The sequence below is a fragment of the Hermetia illucens genome, chromosome 2 (assembly GCF_905115235.1).
Source record: "Hermetia illucens chromosome 2, iHerIll2.2.curated.20191125, whole genome shotgun sequence".
Taxonomy (NCBI): domain Eukaryota; kingdom Metazoa; phylum Arthropoda; class Insecta; order Diptera; family Stratiomyidae; genus Hermetia; species Hermetia illucens.
The window spans coordinates 176,578,627-176,594,767 of NC_051850.1; the positions used below are offsets into that span (position 1 = coordinate 176,578,627).

At 46.4% G+C, this 16,141-nt stretch overlaps 1 protein-coding gene across 1 annotated transcript in view; it reads right to left on the reverse strand.

The window, feature by feature from the left end:
• LOC119650445 overlaps nucleotides 1-16,141 on the reverse strand; it is an 809,140-nt gene that overhangs the window by 370,915 nt on the left and 422,084 nt on the right. The gene's annotated exons all lie outside the window — the stretch shown is intronic.

Sequence of the window (16,141 nt, forward strand, 5' to 3'; positions counted from 1 at the left end):
GACGAAAAAGAAATAGCAGAGCCCCGCAAATAGCATAAGACCACTAATAAAGAATCCCCAGAGTGGATTCCAAAGCGCAAGAAGGGTAAAACATAATAGGTGCAATCAGCAAACTTACCGGATGAAAGTCTACCGAACCATCAGGAGACAGGTGTCAGTGACTACTTGGAGTAAAGTAGCACAGATGGTAAAATCAATAAGAAAGCTGACATATGCGGAACTCTTGCGGAAAGTGAAGACAGGCAGTTCCATCTTGGACCTGGGTGAACACATGATCCGGATAAGACGCACGCAGAAAGGCGATTTATTCATTGAGTGTAAGCCTGGGGAGAGTAAGTCCCACGTTCAACATACGAAGATCGAGTCGATCGAGAACAGATATCGCCAAAGAGGTGTTTCAAATACTTAGAATTTGGATGCAATCCCAGACTGTTCAAGCAAGTACGATACATCTAAGTTGTGCCGAAGATGCGGTGAAGAAGGGCATATTGCCAAAGAATGCAAAGGGAATTCCAAATGTCTGCTATGCAGAGAAACACAGGAGGGTAACATCGACCAAATCACGGGCAGTTATAGATGTCCGGGGTTTAAGAAGGCGATTTTAGCTTTTTAAACCATTGCCAGACTTGTTAGCACTGATGAAGGGCACAAGTGGTTCCCGAAATATCGGTATTTGCAAAATATATATCAACACTAGTGAATTGGAAAAATAAGTTTTAATTATTTCAAATTGCCAAGAAGTTCAGGAACTGCTCTCTCAAAGCGTGGTTGAAAATGAATCACTGCCAACTCGCTCAGAGGCAATTTCGTATACATGGAGATATTGAAAAAGGTCAAAGATGGTCCCTACCTAAAAGATCCAGGCGGAAATGTCAGCAAAATTCATCGGACCCAGAAGTTGTTTGAGCTAAAAAAATTCAGCATGGGAAAAACGAGTGGCTCTCGCACCCAAGCTAAGAACTCACTTGGTGAGAATGTCAGTATAGGCCGAAAAACGTGCAACTATTTGAATGAAGTGACATCCAAAGGAGAAGCTTGCACTGCCATAAAGGAACAGTTCAAATTGGAGGAACTTGCCCAGGAGTCCATTGTGAGTTGGCGAAAACCTATGACAATACTCAAACGCCCACATTGTGATTATCAGTGGACGCAGCAGCGCTTGTTCTCAACGCAAGGGGTCGAAGTCCCAAGGAGATTGCTGGTGATTTTCACGCTTGGGCCCTTGAGTGGGGTAGTAGAGAATCAAATGCAAGGGGGCGCAGTTTATAGAAGCTTTTACGTAGATGAGTTTTGGTTAACGATGGAGTTGTATACACCGTTCAGAAAAGTGGTCTGGCCGGTTGTAGACCTGGTCTTTGTCAGCCCTGCACTGGCGCGTGGTATGTACTGGTGCATCAGCAAACACTACGCCCACAGCGATATTCAGGCAATCTTCTTTAAAGTACGTGTGGAGATACAGGGCAAAGAACCATCATGCCCAAGACCGAGGAAGATTTCAGGCTAGTGTACAAACGCTTTGGATGAGGAGACCTTCATCTAGATGTGGTTAGACCAATCTGATTAAGCAGGCATCTGTACGGAAAAAGCTGTTCATGTGGCCCCATGCATCGCCAAAGCAACCAACTGGCCACCGAGTCAGAAGAGCGGCTCAGAGGACGGTAGGTAGAGTCGATCAAGGGGAAAAATAGTGCGCTTATAAGGCAGCCCGCAAAACCCTCAAGCTCCCTATCCAGCGAAAAAAAGGAAATATTTTAAGGAGCTCTACGCAGAAGCTGACACAAACTCGTGGGGAATGCTTATACAGGGTGCGGCAGCATAACTTCCTTTTTCAAAATTCAATAAAAACTATTGTATGCATCGGAAAATATTTATTTATTTTTTATAATGTAGGTACATGTCTAAAGTTTTTATTTACATTGTTTTGAAGATCAAATCTGTTAGGTGACGCCCCCATTCTCCATACATTGCGTAAACCGATTTCTGGCGTTTGTCATGACTCTTGTTAGCATAGCAGGTGTTATGTTGGCAATTTCTTCTTGAATGTTGGTCTTCAAATCTTGTAGGGTTCTTGGACGGTTCGCATAAACACGGGATTTCAAAAAACCCCATAGAAAAAAATCACAAGGGGACAGATCGGGAGAGCGTACCGGCCATTCCAAATCGTCTCTAATTGAGATAAGGCGCTCTGGAAAGTGTTCCCTCCAAACAGCCATCGATGCTCTAAAAGTGTGTTGTTGCACCGTCTTGTTGGAACCAAGTGTCCCCCAAATCTAAATTTTCTAGCCGTGGGAAAAAAAATTCTGTAGCATGTTTACATACCGGTCCGAATTCACTGTCACTGTAACCTCATTTTCCTCAAAAAATCAGGGACCAATAATTCCAGCTGAGGAAATTGCACACCACACTGTGAGTTTGGGTGAATGCAAAGGCTTTTGATGCAATTCTCGAGGGTTGGTGTCAGCCCAGTAGCGCATGTTTTGTTTGTTAACCGACCCACACAAATGAAAATGTGCTTCTTCGCTAAAAAAAACAATAGCACCCTCGGGAACGACATCAAGAAGAAGCTCACACGCGTTCATCCGAGAATTGAAGTCAAGTTCTGAAAGTTCCTGCACTATCGCCATCTTATAGGGATGAAAATGAAGATCATCACGAAGAATTCTTCTCACAGAACGATCGGATAGTCCAAGGGCAGATGCGCGTTTGCGCGCAGAACGCCGTGGCGATCACAACATTGACGCTCTCACTGCTTCAATGTTCTCAGGTGATCTAACGGGCCGAGGGACTCCAGTTCTTCCTTTTGTCGTACTTGCAGTTTGTCTGAATGTAGTGACCCATGTAACAATTGATTTGCGGTCTGGGACGGGACCCAACGGGGCTAAATTAAAGCGATTCCGAAATGCACGCTGTGTTGCAATAACCGAACATCCGCTTGAAAAGTAAACCTCAACGGCAAAGGCACGCTCCTCACTATTCCAACACATGATGGCGACTGAATCGTGTCGAGACAAAACTTTACAGTATCTCCTCTTGAACGAGACCACTAGCGCTCCGCTATGACATCAACTAACTGAGTGGCGCGCATTTTAAAAAAGGAAGTTATGCTGCCGCACCCTGTACGTATTTTGAGCAAGACTGCAAAGAATAAGAGTACTTGTACTATCCATGATTGTCAAAGGACATAATAACAAAAGCCAGGGAAATCAGCGATGCGAGTCCTATCGATCTCAACATGAGGTCGAACAACAAAACAAGAGGAGCAGAAAGTGCATGGGCTCCGAGGCCGTGCAACCTTTACAGACAAGGACGGAACATCGATTGACCGACGAGGTAGGCATTGCGATATCCTTTAGCGACGTGGCCAGGAGGGAAAACTGATGCCGGAGGTGTAGACCATTGCTAAAGGCACGATGTCGGAGATGGCCACTGAACCCTTCCTTCGTGGGTTCCGTGTCAGGTTTTGAACCTTCCAATTTTTAAGCTTTTGTGAAAAACAAAACCTTATTAAAATCGGTTTACTGTCTGTCTGTCTGTTTTTTTTTTTCGTACGAAAGAGGAAAGGTTCAAAATCTACTGCTGACTCCAATCATATGGTTATGTCAGATTTTTATCCACTAATACCACTTCCTCCTCCATCTGCTAACACCGCGGGGTCGTCATCATGATATTAAGTCGCGAGGCAGGATCAGTTACGAACTGCGAGTTGTGTCGTTATTTATTACTTGTCTCCGAAGTTCCTTCTTTTTCATCAGATGGTGGATTGCTATAATTAATTTTTCTGCCGCTCAACGTTGTTTCAGAAGCTAGCATGTGTGTCTACGAATTCTCGGGTAAAAACAAGGCTCCGCTTCAATTTTCCCTCCATTTTATGTGCAGGGAACCTCGAGCCGATAAAAACAACATGCTACTCATTCTCTGAAGTCATCACACATGTCCGACAATATGGGGAGTCCTCACGCCCGCTTCCGTAAAAGTATGAGCGATACCCCCATGTCCGCTTAGGAATTAAGTTAGGTCGTAGCTAATCTCACCGTACCTTCGTATAATAGCTTGCTGACGATAGGAACGGGCCTCGTCGATTGACTATCTTGGGTCATAGAGACGTCGATACCATCTGCAAAGCCAACAACGGTCACCCCTTTGAAAAGCTGTAACTCCGAAATTCCACAGGAGGGGACCGAGGACCGATCCTTGTGAAATCCAGTCGATTGTTTAATATGCCTTAGGTCCTTCCTTCCTATTACAATTTACTCTGCAGCAAAAGAAACAGACCCATAGCATGTATCTTTGCCAGGAAGGAAGGCGCATCCCTTCGTGCGGATAAGGGAATTCCCGGTGGTGTATGAACATGCGCTTGTCCGCATTTGGAGGTGTGCAGGTGTTTATGCACAGGTCGGGTAGGTGGGGGGAAACGCCAGGATACCCAGAAGAAAAAACCAAAAATCGTTTGTATGTGAAGATTGGTTGCCAGTAACTGCATCCCAGGCGCATACCCATGCATCAGTTACTGACGCAAGCTGCTACAGTAACTATCTGTAACACCTTGTAAGCGGACTTCCCACGCGCATGTGTCATTGGACGCCCATGCTCCTCTCCGCATGGACCATACGGCGACCCAGGTAGGGATGTGACTAGTCGGTTGAGGTTGAGGGAGACCCACAGGAAAGGTCTCGGAATCCAACACACCACTTTGTCCCAATCGCAAGACGGGTTAACTGCGGTTTAGGAAGGTAGGACGCCCTAAACTAGGGGAACACCTGAGTTAATCCAGCTAACTCAGAAGTTGTGCGGGGGAACTATTACTGAAAGCCTACAGAACTTTCGGCGTTACTGTTAAGTAGGTGGGCAGTTCAAAGAGAAGAAAAGATTACTGGAAGAATAGGATCTTCTATGGAGTACAGGGGTAGCGGAAAGCAAAAAACTAGCGACTGCCACGCCTGTGATTCGTAAACGCGAGCCTGTGACGGAATTTGGGGAAAATACCTGAACAAAAATATGGATGAGGGGAATAAAATCCCATTAATATTGGAGGAAAAAGAGGATATTGACGACATTATTGTTGATTGTGGGACCATCGAAGTAAATGCAGAAAGTGATCACCAGGAGATAACGAACCTGGGTCCAGCAAAGAAGAAGCAGTGCATGTCAACGATGAGAGAATTGTTGCAGTGCTAGCACAAGTACTCAGAGTGGAAAATTGCCTAAAGGAAATGGATAATACCCTGAATACGCTCTACGTCGGGTCGAAGCATAATGTTCATCGCTATATTAAGGTGGTTATTCGAAACCTTAAAGGCACCTGCGGAAAGGCCATGGGTGAATTAGATTTGACGAACCAATGCCCAACGAATACGGGGTTACAAACTACTACAGTGACCCCATTGCGGCAGGTACTTATTGCTACCAAAAAGATGGACCGAGCCACTCAAATCAATCCAAAGTGGAAAGTTGTAGAGGGCGTAAAGAGGAGCAGTAAAAGAATGAAGGATACTGTTGTAAAGCTTCCAACATCAAAGAAAAGCCGAGGGTCCAAAGAACCAGTATCGGAGGGAATGCAACGTTTGGACTCCAAACCGGCTACTCAAATGAAATCCCACAGAAGGGGGAAAAATGTTTGGACAATTGTGAAGTCGGGCAAGCAGGTAAAAAGAGGGAAGCCCCGGAAGGGAAAAGAAGGAACCCGGATGGAGGAAAGGGCGCTGAACGTCCTGAACCAGAACTTGGTCGGTGGATCCTTAAGTGAGGAAGTTAACCCACAAGATAACTATGGAATGAGAGGACCTTAACGAGATCGCGACGAAGGAGGGCATTTGAATAGAACTGGTGTAGCAATTTCAAAATCCAGACGGTAATGTCGACGCAATAGAGATTTTGCGGAAAGCATACGGTGGCAACCAAACGGCAATCATCAGCTTGCTAGCTGTTTGGGCGAACAAGTTGCTGGAAGCTGGGAAAGTCAAAATCTTGCGCAAGCAGGCACGGTAGGTCTGACCGGTGCCGGCGGTGTGGCGAAAAAGGACACCTGACACGAAATTGTGAGAAATACCCTGAATGCATGCTGTATAAAGATGCAGGTTTTGATGATAAGGGCCATACTGTAGGAAGCAGAAAATGCCAGATAAATCACACACAATCTTTTGAGCCAGTCAGTCCTAGAGCTCCATGTGGACGTGGCGATTATTAGCGAAGCACACAGAAGAACAGGTAACGCGGTATGGGCCACCGACAAAAGTGGAAAATTTGGTCGGCAAGACGAGAACATGGAATATGAGCGAATGTTACATGAACTGGTGTTGAACGCAGATGAACGGTACCTAATTGTCATCGCGGGAGAGTTCAACCCAAGGTCTACCGAGTGGAGTACCAAGGTTTCTAACAACAGGGGGCTCATATTGCTGGAAGCGTTTTATTCGCTGAACACTGGTTTTGCTAATATGTAAAGTAGGGAGTAAAAAAGCACCCGCTTAGGCTGATAATGGATTGGTTGGTATCACATGGATTAGGCTTGGTGGAGCACTGGTCAGCAGCCGTAAACTGAAAGAAATTCTACGGTTTCGTGTGGGATAGCATTGGATAGGGTCCTTATGCTGGATCATCGATTCACTTTCACGAAATTCTTGAGCTACGCGGGCGAGAAAGCAACGAAAAGTGTAGCTGCGTTAATTGTCATGATGCCCAATATTGGAGGACGAAAACCACCTGTTGCTAGTCAGAGTGTGTTCGTCCATTTTACTGCAAGCAGCACCAGTACGGAGAAAAGCCCTTAGTGTTCAGGCGTGTAGGAGGAAATTATCTACAATATATCGTCTGAGTGCGTTAAGAGTCGCTAGCGTATTCCGAACAACGTCAGGTGAACCAGCTTTCATAGTCGCGGAATGGTGCTTGGGCCCGTGAATGGGGTAGCAAAGAATCAAATGCAAGGGGGCGCATTTTGTTGGAAGCTTTTGCGCAGATGAATATAGTTTTGGCTAACCAAGGTGCTGTAAGCACTTTTCAGAAAGTAGGGCAGGCTCGATTGTAGACCTGACCTTTGTCAGTCTGACACTGGCGCGTGGTATGTCTTGGTGCGTCACCCACAGTGATAATCAGACAATCTTCTTTAAAGTACGTGTGGAGATACAGGGCAAAGAACCATCATGCCTGAGACCGAGGAAGATCACAGGCTAGTCTACAAACGCTTTGGATGAGGAGACCTTCATATAGGTGTGGCTAGACCAATCTGATTAAGTAGGCACCTCTACGGAAAGAGCTGTCCATGTGGTCCAATTCATCGCCAAAGGCTGTGATGCGTGCACGTCTTACAGGTACGCATTCCCCAGTGGAAGACCAAACTACTAGTGGAATGGTGAACTGGCCAGCCTTTAATCAACCGGTCACCGAGTCAGAAGAGCGGCTCAGAGGACGGAGCAAAAATAGTGCGTTTATAAGGCAGCTCGCAAAACCCTCAAGCTCCCTATCCAGCGACAGAAGAGGAAATGTTTTAAGGAGCTCTACGCAGAAGCTGACACAAACCCGTGGGGGAATGGTGTGATAGGACGTTCATCTCCGCAGATTACGTGTGCTACCCTCTTACCGAAAATCATCCGGGGTTATTCCCTCAGCAACAGGAGAGCAACGACACATTCCAGCGGCCTCTGAATGTGACGCCAATTCCATCAGCTGCCAGAGACGAGCTGCTAGAGATCTGAGGGTAACTAGGAGGCACCGAAGCTTAGGGTCTGAATGGCGTGAAATCCAGACCGCACATATTTGCTGACTTGACTGGAATGTCCATGTCCGGGGGGGATATTTCCTACGGCATGGAAGCAGCAGAAGTTAGTACTACTTCCTAAGGTTGTTAAACTTACCAGGTGAGCCAACTTCCTTCAGACCTATATGTCTTTTGGACACTGTGGGAAAATGCTAAAGCGAGCAACAAACAATCGATTACTCTCCGTTGCTGAGAGCTAGAAAGCCTCTAAGATCGACAGTATGGGTTTTGTAACGCCAGTTCAACCATTGATGCCACCAAAACGATCTAAGTCACGCAAAGGGTAGTACAAGAAAGAATATCTGGCGAAGATTGGTATTCTCGTCTATCTTGCAGCTATTGTTAACAGCAAACTGCAAGAACGGAGGCTTCTGTAAGAAACCCATGACGGACCCTAGAATTAGGTTGTCTTCAAGGGTGTCCTATATCGCTTCGCACTGGATCCGCTACTGTAGATCATCATGTACAACGATGTTCTTAATCTTCCGGTTCCAGAGAAAGCCACGGTGGTGGGTTACGCCGACGATATAGCGCTGGTTGTAATCGCAAAGGTTCGTGAAGATGATGAGTAATACTCTCTAATCAACCCTTAACAGCAGTTGGCTCTGGGCTGATGCTAATGGAGTAAAAAAAGAAAGCAGTCTTCATCACCAAGCACCGTAAAATAAGCAACATGTGGGAGGCCACGGTATGCTCCCAGGTTGCTATATGCTAGGGCAGTGAGTTCGATCATCGTTTTATTCAGCTCCAGTTTAGGGAAAGTCATTACAGGTTAAATTTAACGCCAAGAAGCTGAGTGAATTCTACAGAAGAACAGTGCTAAGGGTGTGCCTACAAGACTGTCTTAGATGATGCAGCATTCGCCATCTTGGAAATGATGCCGATTGACATCTTGGCAGATGAGATGGCGAACATTTACAATGTGAAACCAATCTCTCCCTTATCGCAGGTAAAGAACGCTGAGAAGGAGAGATCCGTAAATAGATTTCAAGAGCATTATGAACGCTCGGGAAAGGGTCGGTGGTAACACAAGTTCATCCCTGCCATCAAGGACGAGTTGGGGAGAGGGCACGGTGAGATTAATTATAATCTTACCCAGTTTCTCATGGACCATGGATGATAGTCAGGACCTACACTGGTTTAAACTGGATACGTCACTCGATTGTTCAAACTGCAATGGAGTCTCAGAGGATCCACAGCACGTATTCTGCCACTGTCCAAGGTTTGGAGAAGAAAGGAAGAACCTTGAGAAGGTAGTCTCTAAGAGAGGTATTGGTACCAGAAAATCTGTTGTGAAGAATACTAGGATGTTAGGAAGGCATGAGATCAACTCCATAGTCGCATTTATCCACAGCAAACTGCAAAATGCAGGGGAGACGAAAAAGCGCGGTTACGTACGCCTCGCAGAGAGGAAAGGTGACCAAGCTAGAGTGAGCTGTCTCCGCCCCGTGATTTAATATGTTATGGTGGTTCCATCGGGCATGGGGGAGTCAGGGGTGATGCTGGCGTGCCCATTGTAACTTAGATGTGTCAGTGATAGTCATTTTGGCATGAGTTATAACGTAATGGGAAAATTGTTTTCTGATTCAACGTATTCTCCGAATTTAGTTACATTTATCTGTTTACATACCTAAAGAATGCCCCAAGGAAAATGAGCCAATGACGAAATGATTAGCGAAACTGAGGCGTATTTTTGAGGCCCAAGAAAAATCTTTCTACGAAAACACATGAAAATGTTGGAAAAGCATCGAAATGAATGTATCTATCTTGAAGGATGGATAAGTTTGAACTTTGCCCTATATGTAGTTGTTGTTTTATCAGTCCTCCTACGAACTTATTGATGTGTTACAATCGCCAATCAATCGATCACTTCTGGACGTCGAATCATCTTCATTTTGAAAGGACCCCTCCAGGGTAATATGTTTGTGTATTTTATCCTCGAAAGTTTCAAAATATTTTAAGATACAAAGAATATAATCAGCAAACAGTGAAGTTTATATTTGCGTTATCCTTGTTGAATCCGGCAAGGATTCCGAAGAAGCAGAGCCTTTCAATTCAGAAAAAAAACTCGCTGGAACATTTAAGTACGACATGAAGTGCCAATTGAATTGTTGAACATGTTCCTCTTAAAATCGCATTAGAAGGGTCCTTTTGACTGCTCCCTATTCTTCCGTCGATGTTATGATAGCGTCATTCGCGGATGTTCCTTCTATTCTGCGGAGTGCGTGGGTGTTCTTTTTGAACTTTTCATACGTTAAACTTGAAAACTTTTAAAAGGAAAAGTGAAAAGTTGTCTTCGATAAAGATTATCCTTTAAGAAGGACAAGTAGCGGTACGATGTGACGTTTTTTTTTCACATATTATAAAGGACAAATGCAAGTGTCGAGTACGTTGACGTATGAAAGGGAAACGTGAAACCCTAAGCGAATGTAATACTTTATACCTAGGGGAGGAACTCAGCTCAAGTGCTTTTCACGGAGTCGGTCCTCAGGTTCTCTGTCACTGTCGTAAAATTTTGAATTTACACGCGAGAATTGCTATTGCGGCTTCAATCCACGGCAAAACTTTTCGAATTGCCGAGTATTTTGAGTAAATTATCGCTGGAGTTAACATGACACGACATTACATGACGACCGTACAATGTCTACAATTGTGACAAAATGTCTCTCTTTCATCCCCGGGAGAATGCTTGGATGACACTTGCGTTTAAACAGGCGGGAATAAGGAACCGGGCCCTGGGGATGAGCCAGTTGAGATAAGTTAAAATTTAAACAGCCCCGTAAAGGTATTGTTAACGATTTGTGGGGGGAAAGTGCGTTTTATGTTTGCTGGGAAATTATCAATCACTCACTCGAGGGAAATATCAAAAGAGCCGAGTTTTGCCACGTCGAAAGGGACTCTTATGCTGAAAGAAAGTTGAGGTGGTTTTAAGTAGGGGAGTCTTGTTGTATCACAGAACCATTCTAGGAATGTCATTTGTGTCTCTGATACTGATTAAGGGAAAATTCAATTACTTTTGAATTACAAAACGTCCTTAAATTTTAAGGGAAAATAAATGTATGCAAATATTTTTCAAAATGGTTGAGCTATTGATATTTTTCCATTTTGAGTCCTTCCAACCGGACTGTATGTGACCAGCTGCATCATAAAACATTGAACAGCGTAAGCAAGGTTAAGGGACAGGGTAAACTCCTCACGATCGGGGTAGATGACCTATCCTTGGAGACAATCAAACGTCGGAGCCACCATACAACTATCAATTTGGCAACATACCCGTGCATGTATACAGGGAAAAGCCGAGGAAAGACAGCTCGGAGGAGACCCCGAGTGAAAAGCACCGAGATCTCCGAAGAAGTCTCGAAAGCTATTGAGGCGGAAAGGACTGAATCAACCAGGGAAGTAGACTAGCTGCCCAGTGAAAAGCAGAAGCTGGGCGACCTAGACCTAGGACTTTAAGGACCTAGGACTTTAGGCTCCACCATGCGAAAGCTGCATCTGCGGTAATTGCGAGGGCAAGTTCCAAAGGGAACATTGAAATAGTGCTGACTCAGGAGCCCTGGGAGGACCGGAGGTAGTTCCGCGGTCTGCAAGTAGGAAGCATGCAGGTAATTTGGAATTCCTCTTGTGAAAAACCGAGATTTTGCATAATTCTTAAAAGAAATTTATAATGTAAATGTCTTTTAGAGTTCCTGACTCGGGACCTTGTGGTTATTCAAGTCTCATTGGAAGCCGGGAGGAGCACTCGAAACGCTGTCATAACATCAGGATACTTCCTAGGAGACGACGTCCGGGTTCCAGGGGAACAAGTCCCGTTAAACTGGTGAATTACTGCGAGAATAGGGCGTTACCACTACTCCTCGGCTACGATGTCAAAGCCCACCACGAAGTCTGGGAAAGCAGCGACACCAAACGAAGAGGTACAAAAATGAACTGACTGCGTATAGCAACGAGATCAGAGAAGCAAAACGGAACAGCTTCAGGGAATACTGTGAAGGGATCGAACAGATCACCGAAGCAACCAGGCTTTACAAAGCTGTAGCCAAAGATGGGACAATATCCTCTGTCTGTTTGAAGAAGGAAGGTGGAACATTAACCGAGAGTGAGGAGTACACCTGATTCTCAGAACTCATTTCCCGGGGTCCTAACCCACGGCGGCAGGCGACAACATTCTGCCTGACACCCCAACAACGAATAAAAGGGAAAGAAAAGAGAACGGGAAACTGGCAAAAGAGGTATGCTCAGAAGTTAGGGTGAGGTGGACAGTGGGAAATTTTAAACCACTGAAATTACCCGGAGTAGATGGCATTTTCCCAGCACTAATCCAGAGAGGGCTAGGAATGACCTTGGAGTTTCTTCTGAGGGTGGTAAGGGGGAGCATAGCTCTGGGATATCCAAGGGCATGGAGACGGGAAAAAGTGGTCTTTATTCAGAAAGCGGCTAAAAAGGATCCTTTTCATCCTAAATCTTTCAGACCAATTTTTCTAACATCATTCGTACTCAAAACGGTGGAGAAGGTCATAGACAACTATATTAGACGTAACGTTATAAAGCGTAATCCCCTACATCAGTGTTAACACGTTTACTACACAGGACGGTGAACTGAAACTGCTCTGTACCAGCTGACGGATGTATTACGGGATGCCATAGAAAGAAAAGGAATAGGACTGTGTACGTTTTTGGATATCGAACACAGAGATATAAGACGCCTTGAGCCGCAAGGGAGTGGGAAACACCCTGGCTTTCTGGATGGGCAAAATCCTAGAAAGTAGGCAAATAAAAGTACCGATAGGTACAAATTCACGCCAGGGAAATACCCGACGAGACATCAGGATGTCCAGACGGAGAAAAGGACTCGCAAAGTGACGGAGACTGGAACCCAGACCATACCACACAGTGCTATAATTGCGAAAAGAGGCACAGTGGAAACTGCCGAAACTAACCAAATAGTTTCGAATTTAGGCCGAGTGGGAGGGCTGTCGACTGCTCTAGCGCGAGCTGAAGAGGGAAGGCTTATTAAGAAATGCGCGGCAGTTGTGAAGCGCATGGGATCTTCGACGTTCCTCTAGAAAAACGTCAGCAAAGGGGTGAAAACGGGCTAATGGAACTGGAGGAGCTTCTGGACAGGATTGCATATTATAGGCGGACATGGAGAGTAAGAGAAAATCCGCAGCAAGCAGAAATAACAGTGCCTCCCGTCGAAAAAACTGCGAGTACCAAACGGATGGCAGAAGCCCATTGCAGAGTGAACTGAAGAAAAAAAGAAAGGAGGAAGGGACACCTGAAGGAAACTTCAGTCAGGTACTCTCTAAGGCTCAAAAGAAAAAGGTGATGAGGAACCGAAGACAACAACACGTCACGCTATCAGAAAAACCTCTGCCTAAAATTAAGGCAGACGCGAAGGACGGAGCACCAAAAGAGAAGGTGGGGGACGAAAGAGGACGAGACCGTCAGGTGCGGAAGTCCTCAGTGAAATCCGTTACAAGATTAACCCTGAAGACAACGGAGGAGAAGTGTCTTCCATTCGCAGAACAAAGGTTGGTAGAATCCTAGTCGAACTAGGCCCGAAGACAATAAATAAAGTTACGTTCAGTGAAACGGTGAAGGGGCTTCAGGGAGAAAAGCTTTCCAGCCTGGAACCCACGCGTTCTATGGAAATCCGAGACCTTGACTGTCTCACAGAAAAGAACGAGGTAGAAGAAGCCATCAAATGCGAATGTCCGGAGGAAACCAATACCCGGATTGGTATCATCTCTGCGAATTCCGGGGCCAAAAAATTGCTGGGGTGCGAGTTGCCGAGCAATACCCCAGGAAGCTTCTAAACAGCGGGAAAATCAGAATAGGTCGCATGGTGTATAGGATACGAATCCGGGCCGCCTAAACCAAATGTTACAGATTTTTGGATTATGGGCACACATCTGCAACCTGTCGGGGATCTGGCAGAATCGTAACATGTAGTAAATGTGGTCAGGCAGGCCATTCAGCGAACACCTGCAATGAAAAGGAAAGTTGCGTCCTATGTAGGGACCGTGGTGCGTCTGATGAGAACGTTGAGCACACTGCGGGCTTGGGGCGGTGTCCAGTCTTCAGAGCAGAATTGGAAAGAGCTAGGATGCGGTCAACATGATTCGCATCCTACAAATCAATATGCACGGGAATGCAACTGCTGACGAGTTGCTAGCGCAGTTCGCTGCGGAGACCAAAGCTTATTTAATACTCATCAGTGAGCGGTACCAAAACAAGGACCCAGTTTCATGGTACCCTGACATATCAGGTACGGCTGCCGTCTGGGTTCGGGACGGCACCCTCCTTAGGGCTTTTACCCAATGCCAATGGGACGGCTTTGTCTGGATTCGGTGTTCAGGGATAACGTTTTTTAGTGTATGCCTTACGCCGAATGAGACGATGCCGGACTTTCGATGCAGGCTTGATGGTTTGGAGGACCCTATCTTAGGCACAAATGGGCGGATCCTAGCCGGGGGTGACTTCAATGCTAGGGCACTTGAATGGGCCATGCCTCACACAGACTCCAGAGGGAAACGATTTCTGAAAATGGCGGCGAGAACAGGACTGGTAGTTCTAAACACCGGATCCATCCCAACGTTCCGGCGTCCGGGCTGCGAGGGAAGCATTCCGGACGTAACCTTCGCGTTGGAATCACTGGTGTCGCTGATGGACGAGTGGCGAGTTCTGGAAGACTTCTCGACGAGCGACCATCAATACATTGCCTTCGAAGTGGTTGACACAAACTCTCGGTGTGCGCCACCCCGGCGCTCTTCCTGTGCATAGAACATCGCGAAAGTGTATACCGGGAGGTTTGTCGAAACTCTTGGAACAGGTGGGCCGCGCTGGAGGCTACTCCTGGGGGCGGTGGCACTGCAGCCGACGCTGTCGTAAATTCAGTTATGACCCCAATAACGACGGTCTGTGGAACCTCCATGCTCGGGAGGGCATCGAGACGTTGCAAAACTTCTATGTATTGGTGGACAGTCTATGCTAAACATAACGTCTAAGCGACCGGGAGGAGGCATGTACCATGGTGACGGAGTACAAATCAGCCAAACGAAGACCCCGTATCTGGTCGACGAGGGTCCCCGGGGACTCGATTACAAATTGGTAACCCAAAAAATCGGTGCTCTACGGAAGCTCTGTTTACTTAAGGCCGAGCAGATGGACCGTATTGTAAGCGCACTATTCCCTGCGCACCCCGTATGGATTGATGACGTCGGTGCCGAGAGCGCAGAGACCTGTCTACTTTTCTCTATAAAAGAGTTGGAACAGGCAGCCCTTTTCATGAAAAACAAGAAGGCGCCAGGACCCGATGGTATTCCAGCAGTATACACACTAGTATTCTAACACCGGCTAGACCTACTGCTCGGTGCATTCAACACTTACCAAGAAGAGGGCACTTTGCCTGCTCGTTGGAAGTTAGCGACCCTTGCGTTGATCAACAAAGGGAAAGTCGATCCGAGTTGTCTTCATACTGTCCACTATATATGCTTGCCACTGCTGGGAAAGCCGATCAGAACTAAACTCGCTGAAGCGATACGCGCTGCGGGAGGTTTATCTCCCCGGCAGTTTGGTTTTAGAGCAGGGAGATCCACAGTTGATGCTGTCATGCAAGTCGTGGATGCCATTTGACGAGCGGAGCTGCCGAACTCGATGGGTGGTGCTCCTTGTAACGTTTGACGTCAGAAACGCCTTTAATTCCATAAGATGGAAAGACATTCTAGGCAAGAATGTGCCGAAGTTTTTCGTATGGAAATTGAGGGACTATCTGCGGTTCCTGCTCTATGAAACGCTAGAGTGTCAAAGGAGGATGGAGGTCCGCATATTAGTGCGACAGTGCACCATGGTTTCAACCTTGCACTGCAAAAGACCTAAGTAGTTATCCTGACTAAAAAGAGAATTCCGACTCTGCGTCCCATATTGTTCGGTGAGTCGATAATCGGGTCAAAACCACCGGTAAAGGACCTCGGGCTGACCGTTGTCTCAAAGATGAGCTTTTTGAGCAAATCAAAGCAGCAACGAACAAGGTTACAGCTGGAGTTTTGGCGTTAAGTAGGCTAATGGTAAACATTGGGGGTCCTATGTCTAGCATGCGATGTCTCCTGATGAGTTCAACGAGGTCTGCCCTGCTCTACGGTGCAGAAGTATAGGCTGACGCTCTTGAAAAGGAGGTCTATCGTAAACGTCTCGGGCAAGTACAGAGACGGGGAGCTTTGCAGGTGGACTCTGCGTACCGCACTGCCTCTGAACCGGCCTTGATGGCGATCGCGGGAGTGATCTCCGTTGCCCTTCTTGCTAAGGAGCGTCAGGCCATATACAAGCGCAAGGGAGATGAGCCAAGGGAGGTTGCTGCTGGTGAAGAACAGCAACGCACCCCAGACGAGT